This window comes from Triturus cristatus, chromosome 7, assembly GCF_964204655.1.
Source record: "Triturus cristatus chromosome 7, aTriCri1.1, whole genome shotgun sequence".
Taxonomy (NCBI): Eukaryota; Metazoa; Chordata; class Amphibia; order Caudata; family Salamandridae; genus Triturus; species Triturus cristatus.
In genome coordinates this window covers 532473727-532499466 of record NC_140590.1, presented here as the reverse complement: position 1 = coordinate 532499466, position 25740 = coordinate 532473727, and the positions used below count along the sequence as shown (strand labels likewise).

Below are 25740 nucleotides of genomic sequence, written 5' to 3'. Positions count from 1 at the left end.
GTACATAGGCTCTTGTCGGCTTTGACACTCCCCAAGAAATTAGCGATAATAAAGTGTAGCGCACACAGGAAAATTACTGATGATGTAGTTAAGGGGAACGCCTTTGCAGACCAGACAGCTAAGGAGACAGCCTGAATGAACATGAAAAGGATGTTTGCAGCAGGTCCCGCTAGGTGGGTGCCCGAGGTCACCATGTTTGAGGATACGCTGGAAAATGTCAGAAGATACAGAGTGAGGCAACTATTGAGGAATTAGCGATATGGCAGGAAATCACAGCACGTTTGGATGAGGGTGGGTGTTAGACTGATAAGTCAGGGAAACAGAGATGGATGTTACCAGATGCATATGTCCTCCCCGTAGTCACCATGGCGCACGGGACAGCTCATATTAGTGCTAAAGGCATTTGCAAGTTGTTAGATCCTCTATGGCAAAATGATAACACCCCGAAGACAGCTGCTCATTTGGGTAAATATTGTATGGTGTGTATGATGCACAATCCAGGAAAGGGTACCCCTATCCCACCAGGAAATTTTGCACCTCCCACCTTCCATTTTGAGGTCCTCCAGCTCGAATTTATAGAAATGGACCAAGTCAACAATCTGAAGTATGTGTTAGTGGTTGTCTGTGCATTCAGTAAATGGGTTGAGGCTTACTCCACCAAAGAGAATACAGCCATAGCAAGTGCAAAAGTACTCCTGAAGGAGTTCTTTCCTCGTTTCAGCTTGCCCCTTTTGATTTGGAGTGATAACAGAAGTCACTTCAAAGCAAAAGTTATCCAGTTAGTTTGTGAGGGACTGCATATCAGACAAAAGTTTCATGCTGCGAATCACCCCCAGTCTGCTGGTTTGGTTGAGAAGTACAACAGTACTCTCAAACTGAAATTAGCAAAGATTCAGAAGAGCACAGCGTTGCAGTGGCCAGATGCTTTACCATTAGCCCTTTGTCCACAAGAACAACAGCCCATTCTAGAACAGGACGGTCACCATATGAGGTTGTGTTTGAGCGCCGGCAAACGTTTGGGGCATCTTGTGACCTCGTTGGTTCTCAGAAATTGAATATCCTCTGTTGGTGGACTATTTGTATGAGTTAACTAAAAGTCTGCGTTCTGTTGACCAACAGATCCAGGACTGACTCTCACGGGTACCCGAGGGGCAAGGCCATGACATTCGGCCTGGGGACTATGTGTTAGTCTGAAACTTTCAGAGAAAGAAGAGCCTGGAGCCGAGGTGGAAGGGGCCGGTCCAGGTGCTCCTTGCCACACGCACTGCCATCAAGGTCACTGGCCGAAAGTACTGGATACACTGCCAGCATTGCCGCAGAGTGCCTCTACCCTTGCCCTACGATCAGTGGGTCAACGACGGGATCAGGGACTCAGAGTGGGAACAAGTCCCACGTTTCGTCCCTTTTTCAGATGCCAGGCTTACGTGGACCCAAACAGAGGCTGAGAATGATGAGGCACTGACTGCAGCAGTACCCCCGAAAGGGCAAGGCAATTCCAGACCCTCCAGACTTCTCTTCTACTGGCCCCTCTGTATCTGAACCCCTCTTTACTGACCCCTCTTTGCCTGGCGTAGCTAGGTACAATTTGCGCCCTCGACAGAGGAACAGTGCACCAAAGGAGAAGTCAGATTAGTAAGGATGGACTGCGCCAGTCAGGGTGTACCTTGCCTATGGTGCCAACAGTAGATTAGGGAGAGGTGTAATTGGTGCATTGTTTGGACATTGGACAGGTTCGATTAAATGTGCTTCCCAGGAGAGAAGTACGGTATCCTGGAGGACATGGGATTTCTTCAAGAGCTATCAAACAGCTCCACCGCCGGTGCTCAAAAGCACCAATGTTGATAAACAACAGGAGTCTGCCAGTGAGGCGCTAACGAACACTGGGAACTTTTGTCTTTTGCTATTAGTCTTATTGCATCCATTTTCTGTGGTTACACAATGTATCCTTTTGGTCGGCCCATTACTGAGGAGGAACAGCCCTTTGCACCTACGCGCCCAGAGTGGCGTTGGTCCACAAAAAGTAAAATAGTTTTTGCATCCATAGTTGCCATTGCATTGATATTTGTGTTGGAGATATCTTGGTTTTTGGAAGAAAAGTATCCTGCACGTTCTTTGATTAAGACAACTCCCGTCCCCCCTGAACACATGTTTGTTACTTTGGCACCTCACAAAGGAGAACATCGAAAAACTTACGCAGACAATGTATTTTTACAAATGTTGCATCAGGCCCATGATACTTCTAATGTTCCTAATTGTAAGATCTGGGGGTTACTCCCCTCAGTTACACATAAGAGTGATGTTTTGTGGTCGATGCCATTATCCTATCTAGGAAGTTGCGAGGGGTGGTTCGCTTTGTTTACTATGGTGCATTATCATTTTCATTCCTCTGCTATGTATATGACATCTTCTCACTCCTGCACTGTGTATATATATATATACATTTCCATCAAGGGTATACTTACCCCTAGGCTAGGAGAACAAGGGACCCCTGGTAAATTGTCCCCAATAGCTTGCATGAATGTACATGAGCAGGTAAAGAATGCAACGTGGCTTCAAAATGAAATGTTAGATTTCCAAGGGTTCAATGCTACTGAATATTTCAGATCTTTCCAAACACGGAATATTACTAAGGATGAAGCGATGTCAGTACCAGTAGTAAACTCAACAGCTGGTTTCTGTGTTCGGGGAATAGGGAAGGTGAAAGTGGGGGAGAGCAATTGCAATTTCACGTATACATTGTGTGCGATTAATTGCCCGCCTTTGCTGCCACCATATAATGTATATTTTGTTTGTGGATCTCAAGCTTATGTGCGGCTTCCTAGGGGCTGGTCAGGTATATGCTATCGCCCTTGTCTTCTTACCCCAGTGTATATAGCACTGTCCAATTACCATAAGGACCATCGATTGCAGCGTAGGAGTGCATACTTGCCCCGAGTTAGAAGGGTTATTAATACAGAAGACATAGATCAGACAGATACTACTTTGCAACAGTTGACAGACGCCATGAAAAGTATCGTTCCCCTATGGGGCCCCATATCCAACAGACTTAATATCCATTGGCTCACAAGAGTTGTAGAAGGGGTCATTAATACGACAGCAGGGACTCTGACGAATATCCCAGCTGAGCTCCAGGCTACGAGGCTTGTTGCTTTACAAAACCGGATGGTGTTAGACGTCATCCTTGCTGACCGGGGAGGGGCCTGTCGCCTCATTGGCAGTAGCTGTTGTGTATACATCCTAGACCATGCCCCCAATGTATATGCTACCATACAGAGGTTACATAGGTTTTCATCCGATCGACACCATGAGAATGGTATCTGGACACCCTCTGGGTGGTTCTGGGGCATATTCGCATCCTGGGGTTGGAAGATCCTTGCTTTTCTAGTGATAGTCGCTGGTATTTTCCTCACTTGTTGCCTCTGTGTCCAATTGTCCAATGTCTCCCAGCCTGTTGCTCTTATTGTATCTCACTCCTCACCCCAAAGCAAAAGGCGCCCATCCACTAATGCTGTGATTATGACTCAGAAAGAGATAGATAGCTTCATGCCGATAGACAAGGGTATATATGAAGACTCCTCTGCCTTTGATACTGAATACATGGAATGCTCTGAACTTTGAAGTTTATTTGTTATGTACACGCTATGCTGCACTCTATATTCTCTCACCTTAAAATTGTTAGCACCTGCTAAAAAGAGGGTCTATTGAAAAGTAAATGTCATGCATTAATTCTGCTAGTACATTGGTCTGTGTAAAGTTAGCATTTGCAGCACCATTTTAATTTGAGCCTCCATTTTGAGCCATGATCGAAACTAATTTCTGTCTCACTTTGTCTGCTTCAGCAGAAAGCAGCTGCGATATTTTTCTTCCTGTATTCCTCCAAGGTTGAGCTTTGCTGTGCTAATAAATAGACTGTTTTTGTGATCGCATACCTTTCTCGCTAGATAGGCCTGCTCCCACCCTTACAGCAGAGGGTGCAGACCGAGTAACCTTGGCTCTGAGATAACATGTACCCGGTCCTGGGGTTTGCAACTCATCGTTCAGTATCCCCATTGTTCACTAGCTACCAACTGGAAATTTTCAGTCTGGGCGTGTCTTTAGTGATCCTGAAAATGTACATTATACGTTGTCCTGTTGGTAGAAGTCAGCCCCTCTGCAGCAATCTAAGGAGGCTTGTCAGACCAGACACCACTCAAGTGTACTTTTAATAAATATTCTTGGTTTGTATTCTCTGCTGTCTTACCAACTCTTCATTTGTGTGGAAGGCTGAGAGGTGGTCGCGAGTAACCCGGTTGACCATAATCGGGTCACTTCCTTCATGTCCTGACTCTGAAACTGATTCTGCCCACATAATTTGACCTACTTTGCAATCCTGCGGTTTTTATACACCACAGGCACAAACCATGCATCTTGGCTTTCCTCCTTGGCCTGTGTGCTACTCTTTACCATCAGACTGACTGCCTAAACAACAGTCCTCAGCCTTATATTTCTGAGCCTCCGCTCCAGCTTCCTGCTACCCATGACACTGTGAATTTAACCGTAGACAATGCCTCTGATTCTAGTCTGACCCACACTAACTCTTCCAGAAGTCCCAGCATTTAATTTATCCCTTTATCCCTTCATCCCTGAAACATCACTTCACGTACCCTTTGTCCCTTGCCCCCCCACGGTTACTTCCACCATCCATTTTCTTCTCATTTTGTCTCCCTCTGTCTCCAGAACCTGCAACATCTATAAAGAGGTCGAAAGGCATCATAGTGGCGCTATACCAAACACCAAGATAAAATAAATAAATACACATAACACTTGCAACACTTCTTCAGTACTTATAGAAGAAATGTGCTTGAAAATGACCTAAATACCCTGGAAAAGGACCTAAATGTGGGATGATTGCTATGTTAAATTATAGAAATATCTGCATTCAGGTATAAACACTTATATTGATTGCATCATCGATTGACATTCATAGACTAGACCAGATTCTGTACATGGACTACAAAAAAATACCAATATACTGAAAGACTGATTAGGCTGAAACTTGGTATCTGACCACAAATTCGGACCCGACTGAAAATCCTGTAGTTCTGTTCAAATCATGTAAGCCACCCACCCGTGTCTTAACAAAAGGTGAATATATGTAATTTAATACATGCCCGATCAGTACCCTCAGCCCCTCCCGTCTCCCCACCACCACACTGATGTTCTTGTCTGAGCGACCTATACACCAATGCACACCATTCACACAACCCTGCATTTATTCCCTAGTGATATCACTGTGGAAGGGTGTTTTATACTCTTTAGAAAGTATACATCTGTAAATGTAAACAAGTATGGAAAAAGATGGACTAAAACCAATCCAGTGAAGGTTTCTGCCAGCATGCATGAGTGGATGAATGAGTAACGATCGGTAAAGGACTGCTTCTCCTGGACGGCCTCTCCCTCTTCCCATGTTTTTGAACCTTCTCATCCCTTCCTTCTCCGTCTTCTACCTTCCCTTGCTGAGTCCAGTTGGGAGGTTTTAGTTTCACCTCCACCTCATCTCCATTCTTCCCTGACAGTACTACCTTCCCCCTCCCCGCCCTCTGCCCAGCATTGGTACCTTTGTGGTGACAGCAGCTGGTCTGTCTCCACGCTGTAGCTTCTCTTCTCCTCCACGCCATCCTGGAGTCTGCAGGACACAAAGAGACACATTAATAGACAAGCATGTGATGTACTTTCCTTCTACGCATGCGCGCCGCACTCCCATATAGATGGATATCAGAGGGACCCCATAAATCCATATCCCTCTCAGACAGGCCTTCGAGCCTTCCTCACAGACATACTTCAAAACATCCACACACCTTCACTGACCACCTGGCTGCAGCTAGTACACTGGCTCCAAGGCGCAGGGGTTTTGATTTGATTTCATTTTTATAGCGCACGCAATTACCCGAAGGCATCAAGGCGCTGTCGTTTTCTTGCCGGAGTGTACCAATGAAACACCTCTTTAATCCCAGCAGTGCTAGGAAGATAAAGGGCCTTCTTGTGTACAGTGCAGATGGTTTGAAGGGCCCACTGCCCCCCTGGTTGCGTCATAGCTGCCAGGGTGCCTCATTAAGGCTGCCTTTCATATCTAAACCAGGAGGCAAGGGACCCATCCTCCTTGCATTCAGGCCCACGTCAATCTCCTTGCCCCAGCACCCGGAAGTGAAAAAGATGTAATCTGCATTATTTTGAATGAACCATGACTAGAAATAGGACCAGCTCAAGCAATGCTTCTAGCAGATATGTCTATCAGATGCCTGTGGCGGCTGTTTTTGGGTGGGAGCATGTCGCCCACCAAGGCTGTTTTGTTAACTGCATTGAACTGGTTCAGCTCCCATAAACCATGATTTCCAGGTTAACTTGCACGGCCTCTTCTTATCCTGACCCCAGTGCTTTAAATGGGCCGGTACTCACCGGTACTGAGTACCGGCACTTCTTAGATTTATCACTCGGAGTACCGGCACTTCTCTACTGCCGAGGAGAGTACCGGTACTCATGAAACGCTGGCCGCCTTTTTTTGATAGCTAAGTCACTTCTATAGACCTGCGCCGAGCCCAGCTGAACAATTCAGCGTGGGCTCATTTGCATACCATCTGTATGTTCACAGACATCGAGGCAGCCCAGTGATAGCGTAATTAAGAAAGCCATGGAAGGTAACCAGGTTCAAATGGCTTTAAAGCGTACCCGATTCTTTTGTTAAGTGTCTGCTTATGTTTTCTTGCCTGTGATTGTTGAGAAAAATGAAAGAAAGGGGGGGAGGGGGGAGACAATAGAGACACTCTTGGAAGTTATATTAGCGGAAATGTGTGGAATGTTTTGTTGGTGCATGTCTGTTTGTTTCTTTCTGCGTCACTCGAGAACAGCAAAAATGTATGTTGCACATTTTACAAAACAACAAAAAGTTGAAATATCACCGCGTTTGGGTTTCGTGTTTTTTGTTATAAGTAAACAAACCTGCTTTGTTCATTGAAAGACATTTCCCATGTGTTTTGGTATGTGCTGCAAGTAGTATCGAAGTCAATAAGCATCGGCATGTCTTGCCCTAAGCCCCGTCCCCAAGCCCCGCCCACTCACCACATTTAAATGAGTGCCTGCACTATTTTGCCCCCATTTAAAGCACTGCCTGACACTCGTTTTCTCCAGAAGGCATAATTAAAAATTCAGGTTTTCACTGACTTTTTGATTGACTTCTAGTTGGAATGGAATGGAATGGAATAGAAAGAGGATTTGTATAGCGCGATGGCTACCCAGGGGCGTCCCAGCGCTGTGAAAAGATTGGGTTGAGCCGGAGGGGCTGGAGTGAGTTGAGCTCAGTGAAGATTTAGGCCGAAGTTTTGCTGAAGAGCCAAGTTTTAAGAAGTTTTCGGAAGGTTGATAGATTGGATTCTGATCTAATTAGGAGGGGGAGAGAATTCCAAATCTTGGCTAGATTGTAAGGCATGGTAAGTTGTGTGTTCATGGCAAAGCCAAGGTCAACTCTCGAGAATTATGCGGTGTGTGTTATACTTTAACTTCATTCAAACTGTAACCTACGCTTCACCTTGCAGTAGCTGTAAAGCATGAAACGTAGACCCAGCGTAAGCCCCCATTTGTGTTCAAGCTGAACACGTGCCTGTATTTAACTGGATCTATGTAAATACGTATTTCTGGGGTCACTGCAGTGGTCGAAGTGGGGGAAAAAAAGTAGGGGAACTGTGGGCGGAGAATTAGAGGGCGGGATTAACGCAAGGTTTGGGTCAGTGGGCGGAGTCAGAGGTGTGGCCAGAAAGAGCAAATCATTCTAATTTTTAGTATTTGTTTGGTATTTCACTACCCAGTTACAGCTTATTACGCTATTTAATTCAACCAATGATTACACGTCTATTTAACCCCTTCGGTGCGCATGACGGCCCCCCGGCCATCATGCATCACGGTGGGCGTGTGCGGAGGACGGCCCCCGGCCGTCCGAATCCCACCCACTATTTAAATCGCCCAGACAGGGCGAAAATGTGCGCAGCGCCAAAGGGATTAAGGTATAATATGAGTTGTTGACATTCAGAAAGTGGGATATGTTTCCAATCACAAAATACTCCAAATACGGTTTGAAGTGTAATCACAAGCCATTTGTCTTCGAGCATGGAGTTTCTTTCTTCAGCACTTCTCCCTTTTTCTACAAGAGCAGCTCAAACATGAATGGCAAAATATCCTAGTTTGCATATGTTTACTATATAATTATGGCTATGCAATATTTGCCATATAATGCATCATCTGCTACATAGTCTGACGATTTTAACCAATAATTTGTTTGTAGCTCAAACAGATCAAAAGTTACTAAAAGATGTGATTTGTGTTTCTGAGAAGTGGAGGGTCCTTGGCAAAGGTTGACTTGTCACCTTTCTCACTACTGCATTTATATGTTACACTGGTACTAATAAGGCAAAATCTTCGCAGAGACTGTTAGCATGTGTAGAAATGTCAAAATAATGAAGTATCACAAAATATGCTGCATTACGCTGCTGCCTTTCTTTTGCTGCATAAGTTAGTCAACACTGGCATAATGTTGCCCCCCATTACTGCATAATTCCAGTGCCCCAAAGCAGGCAGCACATGCTAAAAATGCATGTGCATGAAGTAGGGAGACCATGAAGTTTGTGAACAGTTTGGTGTGCGTGCAAATCCTGCATTGCCAATCCCTGGTGAGTTGCAGCTACTACTGCTAAAACAAAGCCAATAGAGGTACCAATGGATGAGGCGGACTGGCCTCAAGGGCAGGGCCGACTTTAGCACTGGTGGCACCCTGTGCGACAATCTTTTTTGGCGCCCCTCTTTCCCCTGACCTCCTCCTTGGATTCTCTCACTACCATCTGGCCAAAGTGCCCCTTATCTCTTCATAGACCCTCTCTCACATGCATTTAATTTGTTTTAAAGTGCTGGTGAAGGCTGGCTTTACTAATCCACTCAGCTATCCACATAAAATATAGATCTGTTCTTTGCAGCAGGCATATTAACCTGCTGCGCTACTTTAAGGCGAGTCAAAACTGCCACTAGACAAAACTCCATCTCAGTCTCTCTAGCAGGAACATTAATTACAAAAGTTATCATGACATTTTTATTGGTGCCTGAAAGCTGGAGGCACAAGGAACTCTGCAGCAGGTGATTTTAAATTGTAATTTGTTGCTAAACACTGCACCCCACCCTGAGGCCAGTTCCTCCCAAACAGGTCAGCACCCAGTGCCGCTGCGCCGGTCGCTCCACCCTAAAGCTGGCCCTGATTCCCTCACTACCACCCTTTAACAGTGCTCTTCAAGTCTCCATAACCATACTCTCTCTCTCTCAGATGAATTTAATTTGATGTACAGTGCCACTGATACCAGTGTAGGTTGTCAGAGCACTTTACATCACATACATTAAACAGAGACAATCAATCATACATGTGTAAATCACTGTATAGACAATATTACATAAGACAAAGGACTACAAGGTGTAGGAGTCCCATGTCAACCATACTGGTAGGCAGTATAGTTTAATAGTGATTGGTCTGGAGAAACACAGATTCTGAATTTAGAACGCAACACCATGGTTGGGGTTTCTCTTTAATAACCAGAATTGATTTCTATCCAAATGAACCCTTTTTGCAACATTAGGATAATCAAAGACTGGGGAAAACATACAATATCTAATTTATACCTTTCAGTTTCCATTCAGCTCTTAGATGACAGTTAATAGCTCACTGTTCTATGTTAGGATTTCAACTTATAAACTGCAAGTAACAAAAAGATCTCTGACAAAAGCAGTAACCCACTGACCTATTTACATTATGTGCAGTTTGTGATCTGCATGGTACATGTTCTCTGCAGCAGGCACATTAACCCTCTATGCTCCCTTTCCATGAGTCAAAACTTCCACTTGACAAAACTCCATCTCTCTCTAGGAAGAACATTAATCACCAGAATTATCATGGCAGTTGTATTGTTGGCGAAAATTGCTGGAGGCCAGGAAGGAGGCAGCAAGTGCTTTTAGAAACATAATATATTTGCCCATAATCCTGTGAGTTTGCAATCCGGTAGATGAATCCTTGAGAAAATAAAAAAAATACAAGTCTTTATTCTTAAACAAGTTTTATATTGGAATACTTCTCTGATTCCAGATATGTATTTTGATGACTTCTCAGACTAACAGGCTACACGAATTCTAAATTCCAACCATCTGCACAGCTGCAGCAACTATGGATCACAATTGCCAAAGCAAGGATGCTATGGACCACAAGGAACTTCAGGCGTTTACAGTGGCGGCCGCCGTTTATGTCTTGGGAGAGTCCTGTGACTCCTTAGAGATAAGCGGTTATATTTGTTTCCTCGGCTAATATTGAAACATGCCTCACTTTTCCTGACCTTAGTGTTCTTGAAAGAGTAGAGCCTCCTTATGAAACCTGCCATGTATTCATTCAGCCGTTTAGTGTAGCGCCTCACTCTCAGATGTGAGGCTTGTATTCATTCAGCTGTTTAGTGCAGCGCCTCACTCTCAGATGTGAGGCTTGTTTTCATTCAGCTGTTTAGTGCAGTGCCTCACTCTCAGATGTGAGGCTTGTTTTCATTCAGCTGTTTAGTGCAGCGCCTCACTCTCAGAGAGAGTAGCAACTGTAGCGCAGTGAGAAAGTGGAAAGGAGCTGGCCTGTGTAACTCCCAACTCCATCAAGAGGTGAACTGCGTCCTAACCGTTGCCACAAGTCACCCGGAGTTCTCCCTGCAGCAGTGGTGCACCGACCAGTCTCCGAGTCTAGCTTTCTGGCCAGTGCTTCGTCTTACATTTTGGTGCTCTTAGTCTCTAAGATCTCTTTAAAGCGCCTATAAATAAAGCAATATTTGTTTAGTTATTTTTTCACATTTTGAACCTTTTATTTCTCTACATCCCTAGGCTGCACTTTGGAATAGAAAAATGTCCGAAAAAGACATTTCCAGCAAAAGTGTTGTTCGTTTTTGGATCCATTTCAAGGAGGAACAAATAAACGAAAGGAGCAAAGAGAGGGTGAGAAACCATTTCTTGAAGTCACAGTTTCCAGTTAGTGAGGAGAAGCAAGACAGAAAGAGAGGGAGAATGAGTGAGAAAGAGAGGGGGACAGCTGTCAGCGGCAGAGCAGAGGTCGACACTGACCTTGTCTTCTCTGAGGAGGAAGGAAGAGACGTTGCTGTTCCTTCTCTGCCAGCCCGTCCGTCTCTGGACGTGTGTTTAAAATAATAAAGTAGGGGAACGGAATCGATCAAATTAAAGAAGTAGGGGCACGCCGTGCCCTGCCGATCCCGCCCACTTCGCCCACTGGGTCACTGGGTGTTTTAGTTGAAACACGTGTTTTGGGCCTCTGCTCCCTTCACCTTCTCACTTGCGTGCTCTTACCCGGTGTCCTGCCCTCTGCTCGTTTGACATTCTCCTCTCCAACTTGCTCCTTTCTGTACCTTTGCCTCGCCTAGTGACCACACCGTCATCCGCTCCACTCAAACGTATGCACAGACATCACCCAAAGATTACACTGACACATTAGTTATGGGTGAAGAACTGCTGCAGGTTTATTTCATACAACATAAGTATGACGATAGAGTGGGTTATCTTACGGGCGATCCAGGGCAAGCAGCCACTCGCTGCTCCGCCCGCCTTGCGAGCCAGCACGCACGGTGGGTCGATGTCCGGCAGTGCGGCACATTCTTTTCGGATCCTCCTTTGGATCACGTGATCTGTCTAATACTCCCGCCCCTTTTAACGGGGGCGGAGCGTGTTATGGCACACCCCCGGTTGGTCAGGCCCCCCAACCGCCCGAAGGACTAACGTGGCGCCGTCGCGGTCTTCCCAGAACCTCCTTCGGCTCACGGACCTTGGCTCGGGCACCCTTACTGTGCCGGACAGGGGTACCCTTACTGTACCGACTGTCGCAGAGGTACCCTTACTGTACCCTTCTGCCTCCAGATCGCCCTGTAACTCCGCCTGCAACGCAAGAAAAAACATTATAACATTCCAGCTGCGCGCTTCCTACGCCGCGCAGGGTAAGCGGAGAGGATGGGATCTCGCGCGGCCAGGAGCACACAGGAAGCAGAGGGCGAACTGCAGGGGCGGGAGGCATAAATAGGGCCCGGCCCCGCCCGGCCCAGTAGCCCGCCTCCCCCAGCACTGCCCATTGAGGCCACCCCTCCCCACAGGCGCGGCCTCAGGGAGCGATGGACCAAGGGGGGGGGGGGGAGGCTCCGACGGGCGGCCACTAGAGGGCTGCCCTGCTGATGTCCCCCTGCGTGGGACGCGGGCAGCTGCATAGTGACCACACCGTCATCCGCTCCACTCAAACGTATGCACAGACATCACCCAAAGATTACACTTACACATTAGTTATGGGTGAAGAACTGCTGCAGGTTTATTTCATACAACATAAGTATGACGATAGAGTGGGTTATCTTACGGGCGATCCAGGGCAAGCAGCCCCTCGCTGCTCCGCTCGCCTTGCGAGCCAGCACGCACGGTGGGTCGATGCCCGGCAGTGCGGCACATTCTTTTCGGATCCTCCTTTGGATCACGTGATCTGTCTAATACTCCCGCCCCTTTTAACGGGGGCAGAGCGTGTTATGGCACACCCCCGGTTGGTCAGGCCCCCCAACCGCCCGAAGGACTAACGGGGCACCGTCGCGGTCTTCCCAGAACCCCCTTCGGCTCACGGACCTTGGCTCGGGCACCCTTACTGTGCCGGACAGGGGTACCCTTACTGTACCGACTGTCGCAGAGGTACCCTTACTGTACCCTTCTGCCTCCAGACCGCCCTGTAACTCCGCCACAGCTCTGGGGAGGCTCCCGACACTGCCAGAGCCCCCCCTTCCTCCCTTCGCTGTTATGGGTGCCCTGCCCCTGCGAGCTAGCTTTAGTGGGTTAAATTATGGATCCCGTTCTGTAACCCGTACATAACAGCAATAATTTGCAACTTTACTCAGAAACCCAGAGCAGACTATCCAAGGAGATTTCTACAAGAAGCGAATTGACGCAAGGATGTCTTTTGGCCCCACTGCTGTTCAGCTTACACGTGAATGGTGTTCCTAACTGTCTTCGCGTGGCCAGGAGCACACAGGAAGCAGAGGGCGAACTGCAGGGGCGGGAGGCATAAATAGGGCCTGGCCCCGCCCGGCCCAGTGGCCCGCCTCCCCCAGCACTACCCATTGGGGCCTCCCCTCCCCACAGGCGCGGCCTCATAGAGCGATGGACCAAGGGGGGGGGGGGGAGGCTCCGACCGGCGGCCACTAGAGGGCTGCCCTGCTGATGTCCCCCTGCGGACGCGGGCAGCGGCATTCTCTCCGTCCTTCTTCTCGTCTCATTTCCCCTCCTCTTCATTTCACCTTTCCCTGTCCATCTTGCTGCTGGTCCTCATCTTGCATCTGGTTTCTTCTCTTCTTGCCCCTTTCTCCTCCTCCTGCACGTTATTCGTTTCACCTCCTCCCCTTCACCCGCGTGTGCCCTCATTTCACCCCCTCTTACCCTTGAAATAATTGCCATTTCCTCCTGCACCTCGTGTCGCCCCCTCATCTTTTCACCCCCTCCAGCACTCTTTCGCCACCCCCATCTTTTGCACACTGTTACCCTTTTTGATGTCGTTTAACTTCCTCCTGCACCTTGTTACACCTCCTTCTCCACCTCCATGTTCTGCCTCATCCATCACTCCTCCGCCCCCCCCTTTTCCCCCACTTCAGGCCTCCACTGTATGTTCCCTGTGTTGTGCTCAGCCCACCCCTTTAGACAGGGGCGGGATCGGCTGCAAAGGTCACGTGAGAGTGGCCTCAGGTCAGCACCGTAAGAGATGGTAGGATAGGAACACAAGGCATATATATGAAATGCTATTGGGCTTCTACTAGAAACTCCCAGTGCCCAGGCGTCCTTCGATCAAGGATGCCCGACCTGAAAGGCAACTCACTGCCACAACCCTTATGGTTGGGCCTGAACCGCTTACGCTGCACTAACTCGAAACATCCTATCCAACAAGACTCAACTAGAACTTTACCTTCAAGATCTGGCTGAAGCAAACTACCCCCAGCGCTTTAAGTGGGCCGGGTCCTGCCGGTGCTCAGCACCGGCAGTTTTGAAGCAGATGGTGATACGGGTCACTATTGTATCGGGCTCTCCGTTTTTGCGCTCAACCCCAGGTTGAAAAAAAGATCTTAACTCTGCAGCAGTACCACCCCTCACTGCCTTTGATGTCTCACCATTTCCGAGCTGAAGCATTTCTTCATTATATACAATGAAGCCACAGCTGTTGCTTATTTATCTTATGCCACTTACAACCATTGGCAAAGCCAATAGTCCTGGCTTGTATGTATTATATATCTGAATGCAATGATAGAAACAGCAAAATACCAGTCTGGTGGCACACTGTGCTAAGCACAGGTTTTGTAGCTTAGGTGTTTTAAACTACTCCCATAACTACATCGGCCACGCCACTTTGAGAGACCCTCCATATTTATAGGGTGTACCCTATAAATATCTTCACAGGAAGTATTATAGCATTCTTTTTTGCTGATAAGTTGCTTGTGGGTGAACCTCACAAATACTTTTCTTAACTAATTCAGGCCTTTTAAGTAGTCCACTCGAGTAAAGGTCCATGTTCCTTGTAGTTCACATTTGACTTGAGCTTGCATATACCTTACTTAATGGCAGATTATTCTTCTATAGTACATGGGATTCTGCCAGTGGTGACTCCTCCTCTAAGGCTGGCAGATCACCGCTCAAAAGGAAAAATAACATGACAATAACGTATTGTTACTATCATTTTATTTTTCCTATTGCAGATAGTGCATGCGGGTGGGGTGGGGCTGGGTAGAGTAGGGGAGGAGTGGTCTGCACTCCCTAAGTGCGCATGACTGTTTGACCGGCCCTCTTGGGCCGGCCAAACATTTCATGAGCACTTTGCATGTTCCCCACCAGGCTGTAATGCACAGCCTGGAAGGGAACATACACAGGCTCCTTGTCCCCGCCTAAGCATCGAACCACGGCGCTCAGACCAATCACAACGCAGCGTTGTGATTCGTTTAGGAGAGCCTGGGAGCCAGAGTGCTTCCTGCTGCCGAGACAGGAGGAAGGAAGATGAAGAGGATGGGGAAGAGGCAGCAGCCGGCCGTTCCCAGGTAAGTCCCCTTTCCCTTTCTTTTTAGGTCTCGACTAGCGAAAGCAGTGCTTGCGCTGCTCTCGCCAGAAAGGACCTTTTGGAATCAATTCTCCCCGTTGGCTCATGCATGCGTCTGCATGGACAAAGATGGCTGCTCTTGCCATCTGTCCATAGCAGACAGCATGCACGTGCCCGTCGGGACTGTGGACAGTTCAACGCCATTTTGTTTACATTTTGTGATCATGGCAACTAAACTGCCGCTTCGAGTATGCAGCTTGTTTAAATAATGTGCATAATGGTAAACAGTAAATTACAGGTTAAATAACCGTTTGTTCGCTCTTCTCTGTTTCAGCACCATTGTTCGAGGTTCATGTAAAGTATGGCGTGCACAGGATGTAACCGGGCAGGGCAGCTGCCACCAGAGACAGCCTGAGCGCTGGTTTAGTATTTTTACATTGTCTATAGTGTTTATCCCATCTTCGGACTCCACCTCGCTTCTGGCCACGGTGCTCACAGTCTCTAGCTGGGCTGTAGATGAGGGTAAAATATTCCGTTAGGCTCACTTTATCCACCAGATGGCAGTAGAGTAGGTAATTTAGCGAAGGCGTCCGCGGCAGTTTAGGGCTCTTGCCGATCACAAGGGAGCCGTTAGGTGTTCCGAATTGGAATTGAGCAGGATCACTAGCGAATTACCTACTCTACCGGCACCGCACTCCACCCACGAATTGAATTAATGCTTTCGGAAATGGGATTCATCCATCACACACACAGTTAGCAACCAATACCTCAACCGTTACCCTTGGATCCCTCCTCCCCGCACTCGCTAATCAGGCAGTGTGTTTTCAGGCTTGTTATAACTCTCGTCCTGATGATGATCTATGTATCTTGTTATAGATCGAAACGTCGTCAACTCTTTAAACAGCATGCACGTTAAACTCATGTGTTAAAGCCAGTGCATTACTGTTTACTTCCTAAAAGCTTACCCCTATTATCTGCATTGGCGTTAAGCTCGTTTGTTTTGCCTGAAAAAATGTCTATTTATATTTGATTGTCCTTAATTGCCGTTTGTTGAAGGATAAAGGACTGTGTCCCACTCTATTACGCTCTCTTTGATTTTGAATGACTACGGTTTAAATATTAAATCTACATGTCCGGATGGACATCTCTACCTAATATAGCACTGATTCTGGTCTATATTCATTGTTCTCTTACTCATATATGTTTGAAGGACCAATTGTTTTTCATAAATCATATATATTTTACAGTCTTTTCTCTTTCTAACTCCAACCAACCTGATTTTGTGTTTCAGCACAGATGTTTAGTTTCTTCGCACAATCCCATCTCTTTCTATTAGGTAGAGGTCACAACCTTTCCAGGCCGTGCACTCCCACAGGTGCATGGTCCCTGCATTGGATGTATGGGATTCTGCTTGCCTATTCCATCAACGTATATTGGAGTGAACAGATGTTTTGGAAGAGTCTTCAAGGAGCTAGGCATGTTTTGTCTGAAACCTATAAATTAGGGGGTGTCGAAAGATGCATTGAGGATCACTTTAGAACTGTGCATTGAAGTCAGTGAGTACATAGAACGAATCTGGTGACCTATCCAGATGTAACTGTGCACTGTTGTGCACACTTCATCATATGGTGTACTAATTGCATTTGTGTTTCAGTATTTAAAAGTGATCAATAATTTAGAAATATTTTAGTCTTCATAAAATATTTTTATTTGGGTCTCTAATTCATGCATCCTTTAAATAACTTCACACACGGTGCATTTCATTCCATACAAGGTGCTACATCGGGAGTGGGCGTACTGCGAGGGGGAGATAAGTGCTCTTTGTGTTATTGACAAAGGAGGTGCGGTAGTGCCAGATACCAGCGTGTGCACATTTAACTCTGGGTAGCTCACCCGAGTCTTACTACATATAGGCCTTTGAGTGTACACTTTACAGGGCACTTTACCGATGCTTCGATAATATACAAAAGAACGGAAAGAAAAGAACAAGCATTAAAAATGCAATAGATCTCGCCTTTCATTAAATTAAAGCCATTTGCTTTGCTATACAATACCATTAGCAAAGCAAATGGCTTTAACTTAATCAAAGGCGAGATCTATTGCATTTTCAATGCTTGTTTTCATTCCGTCCACCCCACCACCCCCGTCCGGTAGTAACCGCTACTGGATTCTGCAACTCCTGTATAAAAACCAATTTCTAATTTCCTTATAATAGGAGACTTGTGACACAGCCCAATGCATATTCTAAAGAAATGATGTAGCCACTCAACTGTAATAACTTATTACAGTTGAGTTCTGACCGCACAATGCGTGCTGCCAGCAGCCAAGGGGAAAGGCAGGTCACAGAGCATAATTAAAGCATCTGTTTAAAGAATGAAAATGGAATGAAGAAGTTACTTATCGTTGGTAATACACTTTCTGGTAGAGCTAACAGAGGATTCCTTATCTTTTGAATATTGCCTGGTGTCAAACAGGATCCGGAAATTTTCAGCACTTTTAAGTGCTGATAGGTGGCTTTGTGCGGCTATATAGCATAGAGTTGCGTGGTGGAGGGAGGAACGGTGTAGAGTGGGATAACATAGAGATGAGTGGTGTAGAGTGAAGTGGCATAGATTGAAGTGGCATATACTGGGTGACATAGAGTTTAATAGCACACAGGGAAGAGTGAAACAGTGTACAGTGTCGTGACGTAGAATGGAATGCCGTAGAATGGAATAGCGCAGCCTGGAGTGGCGTGAAGTGGAGGGGCATTGAGGGGAGTGACATAATCTGGAGTAGTGCAACATAGAGTGCGGTAAAGGAGAGTGGCATACAATGGAGTGGCATACAGTTAAGTGGCATAGAGTGGAGTGCTGTAGAGCAGAGTGGTGTACACTGGAATAGCGTAGAGTAGAGTGGCGTACAGTTAAGTGGCATAGAGTGAAGTGTTGTAGAGTGGAGTCCCTGAGAGTGGAGTTGCGTAGAGTGGAAGAGCATAGAGTGGACCGGCGTAGAGTGGCATACAGTTGAGTAGCGTAGAGTGGAGAGGTGTAGAGTGGAATTGCATAGAGAGGAGTGTCGAGTAGAATGGCGTAGAGTCCACTAGCGTAGAATGGAGTGGCAAAGAGAGGAGTAGCCTAGAGTGTAGTGGCATAGAGTGGAGTGACATGTATAGTAGAGTGTAATTTAAACAAGTATCGTGAAAGTAGCTATATGGAAGTAGATGATTTTTGGCAGGAATATATATTATTGGATGGGCAGGGCAATTTTTGATAGTAGGTGTAAATTGGTTAAGTAGTGTTAAAGTTGCAAAGGGTCAGCTTAGGAGTCAGAGACAGGCGCAGCTGCAGGAAATGACCTCACGGGAGTCGCAGGCGCTCCGCCTTGAGCAATCCCCTTCCCTGTCCTACGACGCGGCCCAGGCTCGACAACTCGCCCATCTTCGGGCCGAGATTAGGCAGTTATCCCTAGATGCCTCTAAGCTCCTTTGGAGATCGTCAGTGGCAAGAGTATATGGCTGGGGGAGATAAAAACGGCATGATCCTGCATCGCCTGGCTAAATATCCCAGAGCCAACCGCATCATCCCAGAGGTGGTTGACGATGAGGGTGCAGTGAAATGCGCTCCATTGGTGATGGCCCGCGTCTTTGCCCGCTATAACCAATGACTGTATGCGACACGGACCCCTGGCATATCCCTCTCAGCCTTCCTCGAGCAGGGACACGTGCGTCTCCCTCGGCTGAATCCCCTCGCTCTGAGGGACCTGGACCGCCCCTTTTCTCAGGAAGAAATTGACACCGCAATCTCCCTCGTCTCGTCGGGTAAGACCCCGGCCCAGATGGCCTTCCTCAAGAATATTACACGCTGTATTGTGAGACTCTCGTACCCCACTTGGCTGATCTATTTGAAGAAGCTCTGGAGAAAGGTTCCTTTCCCCCCGAGACAGACATCGCCACCATCATGGTCCTACCGAAGTCCCAGCCACCCTCCCATCACTGCGTGGACTATCGCCCCATCTTCCTTATCAACACGGAGATCAAGTTGTACGCTGCCATTCTCGCTCAGCGACTGAAACCCTTTCTGTCCCAGCTGGTGCACCCTGACCAATGTGGCTGTATGCCCATGCGCCCGGACCAGACACTGTCTTTGGAGGCTACAGCTGGCCCTGGCCCACCGGCACCTCCTTACTCCCTACCTAGCACTCCTTTTTATTGACTTCGAAAAAGCCTTTGACCTGGTGGACTGGGCGTATCTAATGGACGTGCTGGTCGAGATGGGGTTTGGGCCCCACTTTAGGGCTCTGGTCCGTGTTCTTTACGCCCACCCCGAGCGCGCGTGTGGGTTAATGGGGTGCTGTCTGAGGCCTTCCCTATTACCAGGGGGACAAGGCAGGGCTGCCCACTTTTGCCCCTGCTCTTCGCCCTGGCGATGGAGCCTCTGGCCTCTCGGGTGCGGGCTGACGATTGCGTCCACGGCTGGAAATGGCCTAACACAGAAGCGGACAAGATAGTCCTATACGCCGACGATGTCCTGGTCTTTCCGGCCGAACCTGCTGTATCCGGGCCGCGGTGCCTTCGGATCTTGCAGTCCTTTGAGCAAGCATCCGGTCTCCGGCTGAACCCCGGGAAGTCGGTACTGGTCCCACTACACCAATCAGGGACTGCTACGATTGGCAATCCACCATTCCGCTCCGGCGTCATTCGGTCAAATACTTGGGGATTTGGGTCACCCTTCTTCCCGAACTGGGTTGGTCTCTCAATGTAGCCCCATTGGTAAAGAGGGCTAAGGAGGATCTTCAAAAATGGAAGACGCTTCCCCTGAATCCCCTGGGGAGGGTCGCCCTGTTCAAAATAATGATCCTCCCCAGATTCCACTACGTCCTTCAAAATACCCCTTTCTGCTTCCCCAGAACCTGGTTCAGGGAGTTGGACAGTCTCGCTACTAAATTCCTTTGGAGTGGGGGGCGAGCGCGCTTGGCCCTGACCACCTGCCGGATCCCCTCCTTTGATGGGGGTATGGGGATGACACATCTGTACCTTTACTTTTTGGCAGCACGTCTTCTAGTAATCCATGATTGGTTTAATGGGGGCTGGGCCGACCCAGCATATCGGCTCGAGCTGAGCGAACTGGGCCTATCCAAAATTCAATCCATGATGTACGGGGGAACCATTCCATCTCAGTTGCTGATGCGACGCGTTCCGTGTTGCTGGCCTGGCGGGCGGCCCTACGCCACACTCGCTGGACACGTAGGCTGACCCAATGCACACCCCTCTGGCAGGGAACTTGGCTTTGCGAGGTTAGTGGGCTGCAGGGGTTTAATTTGTGGGACCTTATCGGAGTCTCGCAACTCGGGGATGTTTGGGCCAACGGCCACCTGCATTCATTTCAAGAACTCCAGACCCGTTACTCCCTTCACCCATCCCAATTCTATAAATATCTGCAGCTGAGGCACGCCCTCCGCACGCATCTTCCAGAAGGGACCAGGCTTCCGGAGTACACCCCTCTTGACGCGCAAACCATGTTGGGCGACTTGGGCAAAGGGGGCATCTCCCGCATTTACCGCACTCTCATCAATAATACTCCCACTTCGCTGGACAAGTTGCGGGACCAATGGGTGGATTGGGTGGGCCCTCTTGATGAGGCAGATTGGCGTGACGCCCTTATGGCACCAAAGACGATCACAGCATCCGCCAAGCTTAGGTTGATCCAGCTTTACTATCTGCACGCCGCCTACCTCACGCCCTTGCGCCTTCATCGTGCGGGCCTGTGCCCAAATGCGTCCTGCGCTAGGTGTGGCTATGCTCCAGCTGATTTTTTCCACGTGGTTTGGTCGTGCCCTCACCTGGCTCGATTCTGGGGAGCCATTGAGGAGGGGCTCACGGAGGTTTTGGGATGGACGGTTCCCCACGACCCACGTCACTCCTTACTGGGGATCACAGACGGGCTGGATGGGACCAGGAATGAAAAGATATTCTTTAACACGGCCATGATTGTAGCCAAGCGGGACATTGGGGCGGCGTGGAAATGCCCCGAACCACCTGACCCTGGGAGATGGCGTGGGGGGGGGGGTGGACTGGTGCGCGATCCAAGAAAAAACCTTGTATGCAGCAAGAGGATGTCCCAGGAAATACCATAGGGTGTGGGGGAAATGGTTGGGTACTGTGGAATAATTGCCATACTTTGTATAACGTCTGCGCTTGTGTACGCCTGATGGGGCAGGGAATTGTGGGATGTCATGCTCCTGTATATGTTCATGATTTTACTGTGCTCCGTGCTCTTGCTGATTTCTTTTTCTTTGTGTGGTACGTAATCTTTCTCAAAACAATACAAATTTGTTTATCAAAAAAAGTAGTGTTAAAGTTATAAGCCCCAAAATGCGTAGTTATATATTGTGCCACGGTACACTGCGGTACCTTCAAAGTATACCGTGGTACATGCTGATCACAAGGCATTATATAATTGACTAATAGATACCTTTACAAATGTTTCTAAAGTAGTAACAGCTGGGAAATGTATTTATAATTTTTTTATATATTTGTAAAAATGTTTAGGGAGTACTGCACTAGTACCTACAAAGTACCACTGTAGTTACAGGGAAAATAAATAAAGAAATATGTAAAAAACAAAAAATGTACTGAAGAACTCCATATTTGTGAAATGTAGTGTAGTACAGTGTATTATTTTTGCAAAAATATGCAAAAATTGAAAATACCAAGTAGAACACTATATTTGTCAAATACAGTGTAGTACAGTGTATTTTTCAATCCCGTGAACTTTAAAAAAAATATATTGAACATATAAATAATTTTCCCTATCTATTACCGCTTTAATAAAGTGATAATAGGTGAGGAAAAAATATAAAACGTACTGCTTACCTTTATCTAAGGCCCTAACCCCAAACACAGCTACAGTGTGGTAAAAAAAAAAGCATGACTGCCTTTTACTTTTATAAAGACACCTATTAGCCAAATCATATAGTGACTTGTCATCAGCAAGACCAGCAAAAATACTGTAGTATACCGTGACCTGATAGATCACTAGGTTTTAGTGCCTTGTAAATATAACAATTCTTACCCTACTTGACTCTAATGCTAAAAAGGATTATCCACACACCATAAACTATATACCTGCCAAAATCTCAATGAAATTTGACTGCCGGTTTTTCCCGCTAAATTCCAGTGAAAAGTCTATGGAACATACAACGGTGTAAAAGCGTGTTTTGCAAACCCCCCTTTTTTCTTTACAGCCCCTTAACTAATCACCACAAATCTTTGCATCATCCTCCGATGTAGAAAAATCAATAGCTTTGCAAAGTTTGGTATTAGTGAACAAAAATTCAAGGAATTCCGATTTCTGAGACTCCTAACTATTGCGATCTGTTTCTAAAAAGATATATGAAAATATATACGGAAAAAACCCAAAACATTCTGACGAGACTGTACTCAAGTTACCGTGCTCATCACAATTAAAAAGCCACTCTTCTTCTGTGCGATGTCACTGTATATTAAAAAAAACTCACAAAAGGTAAACTTAGAGAAAAAAAGTCGGCATGCATTTTCCAGTTTGGCTGTGCTGGATTAAAATGACAATTATTTTTCTACGAGGTTAACATTATCTTACGATCAGTTGAAAAACTTCACCAGGGCCAAGATAACCTGGTTCTATTTGAAAGCCTGATGAAGGGCAAAAAAACACTTTACCGCTCCTGTGCATCAAATCCCTTTAGCTTTTTTAGATTGCTTTCTACTAATGTCTTTTAGATCGATTGCTACTAATGGTAAGTGCAACTGCAAGTGAGTACGGCTTTATACATCTTTAAAGCAGGCTTATATATTGCATCAAATTATCAATCTTAAATAGTTTGTAAAAATGTATTTAAGAATTGCATCTAATTAGCAAATTAAAAATCCTTGTATCTTGATTAAAATGTTTACACACCACCATCAGCACTAAGGATTAAAAATACAGGCGTCAAACACATAACACCAAGTGACCTAAGAAGTGGTATCGTTCAACCTACACCTAAATGAGACTGCCTTTTGTCAAGCAATGTGCTGAGCCCAGTGCTTTATTTGTTCAAATAAATAAGTGCTAGGGCCCTTCTCACTGCAACTTTCACCACCCACTGCCCCTGATAGTTCTGCCAATGACAGCACCAACACAACTCCTGACCGCTGCATTCCAATTTCCTACAAGTGTGACAATTTAGATTATTTTCACCTCAAAATTGGACAAACAGTGCCACATTGTGGCAGACTGTTGTTAGAGTTGGTGCTGAGAATGAAGTGCTGGCACCGAGCACAAGAAATCACTAGCTCAAATTAAACACTTTCTGAACCTGAATCTGTTCTGACAGGGTATAATGGGGCAGCAGAAATAGTGCAAACTTTTACATACATCAAGGCAAAAATGTATATTTTTCTATTCATTTTTAAATGTTTTATAGTAAATTTTAGAAATTGGGTTTCTGGTTGTCAGAGGTATGATACCTGTCCAAGCAGGAACCACAATCCTAGTCAGGGAAAGTCAGATACACACCATAAATTAACATGTGCTCACCCTCTGGTAGAATGGCACATGGCAGGCAGGCTTAACTTAAGAGGCAATATGTACAGTATTTGGGCAGCACATCAAACAGTAACATAGTGAGAACACCACAAAAAGACTCCACACTAGTTTAGAAAAATAGCTTATATTTTATAATCAATGCAAGACCAAAACGACAAAAGTCCAATAACTATACCCGGAGCTATACATTTTTAAAGAATACATGAAAATATGGTGCTTAAAAGCTTAAAGGACATCTGGTCGCGCTTGAATGGGGTAAATCCAAACGTTCAGGCCGACCACAATGAAGCAAGGGTCGGATACAAGGACCAACCTTGGCCCGCTGAAACATTACTTTGGATGTGTTGATATCAAAGATGATGCGAGGAACAGGGAAGGCGATACGTCGCTGTAGATCCTTTCAATGAAGGCTATGTGTCGTTCCGAGCTGCGAAGCGGCAAATATGCGTTGAGAGTCAAGAAGGGAGAAGCACCGAAGAAATGTGTAGTTGTCAAACTGCTGTGTTGTAGGCAATGCAAACAGCATGAAGTGATGCATCGGCTCTGAGCCACGCAAAGGCAGGGATGCGTAGGAACCTAGAGTCGATGCAACGTACAGTTGGTGATGCGAGGTCCGCACTCCATGCAGCAGTGGTGATGCATCAGTGTCGAGGGAGGTGCACTGGTTCCAATTAGTGTGACATCGTCAATGCATGGATTTTGTCAGTTGCAACACTTTATACCTACATCCAAAGGCCCAATACTGGATTAATACCACTTGGCCCTGAGTCTCTATGGGTTCAAGTGAGATTGGTCCAGTCCTTCCTTAGCATGGCAGAGGGTAGCAGACAGCAGGGCAGCACAATAGAAAAGCAGTTCTTCCAAAGAAGACGTGGAGTAGAGTGTCAGTCCGTGTAGCAGCATAGCAGTTCTTCCTCTTAGCAGGGTTGTACACAGATCAAATAGTGTCTGATTTGGTGGGGCCAGAGATCCAGTACTTACACCCAGTTGTGCCTTTGAAGTGGAGGTGACTTCAAAAAGGGGCTTTGAAGTGCACAGAGGTTCACCCTCCCAACTCTGGCTCCAGGCTGACTCCATGGGGGTATGCAGCACTTTTCAGGTGTAAGTGTCATCTCCTCTCTCCCAAGCTGCCCAGGATGAGCCATCAGGATGTAGACGGCCACCTCCCAGTCACACCTAAGCTCTCTTTGTTTGTGGCTGTCTAGAGAGAATGTACAAAGTCCAGCTGCCATCCACCCCAGACGTGTACTGGAGACGGGCTTTAGTCACGTGGGGCTAAGAGCAGAAAAATGCTATCTTTCTAAAAGTAAAAGACACACAGATGATGGACGGAATGCAAAGCAAATCAAAATTTACCCCGGTCATGAGATCTGGGTTAAATCCATTGTTCTTTTGCTCACAATGTCACCCCAGTTTAGACCCAGCCATATGCAAATCAGTCTTGACCCTGTGCCTCATGGGAACAGTCCAGCCCGAACTGCCAAACCAGGTCCTCCCTGGTGCAGAAACAAGCATCCTGGGACCGGTTTCGGGGTGTCACCCCTCATCAGCCAGGCTAGCTTGAATCCGGTGGCAAAGTGAGCCCCGGACACAACCAGGGGTGGTTCCTCTTTGAGAGTGTAGGGGCGTTGCACTACTGATATTTTGCCCCCAGCCCCCGAAATAAATATTTTAGTTTTTTCCACAGCTGTGCGGGCCCGTGGCATCGGGTTTTTTTATTAGCTGGAGCCGGATAGTTCCGCATGAGGGGGCGGGTCTTCAAAGTAATTGTCATGGCACGTACCTGGTTTTCAACACTGACTCTCACGCCTGAAAGAAGTGCGCATGTCGGGTCGGCCGACTGCCTGTATGTGGCCAACCTAACATGCGCTCTACAGGCCTCCTAGTCTTGCTGCCGGTAAAACGGTGAGGTGGGGCGGGATCACAGCCGCAGCCATCTGTGCTTAAAATGAGCGCTCTGACCACCTGCCCTGTCCAATCATAGCACTGTGCTCAGCAACGGAGCAGCATCAGGATTGGGCAGGATACACGTCTGGTTGAGTGGCCATGCACACA

The 25740-nt window shown here is 46.9% G+C and overlaps 1 protein-coding gene across 3 annotated transcripts in view; it reads right to left on the bottom strand.

Annotated features, from left to right (window-relative positions):
• LOC146810031 (uncharacterized) overlaps nucleotides 1-25740 on the bottom strand; it is a 98505-nt gene that overhangs the window by 16775 nt on the left and 55990 nt on the right. For 2 of the 3 annotated variants that reach the window (XR_014966538.1, XR_014966537.1), the window contains exon 2: nucleotides 5597-5665. The gene's annotated coding sequence lies outside the window, so the exon portion shown is untranslated. Of the gene's footprint in view, nucleotides 1-4643; nucleotides 4729-5596; nucleotides 5666-25740 lie in introns of all 3 variants that reach the window. The other variant, XR_014966536.1, reaches the window with a different exon arrangement.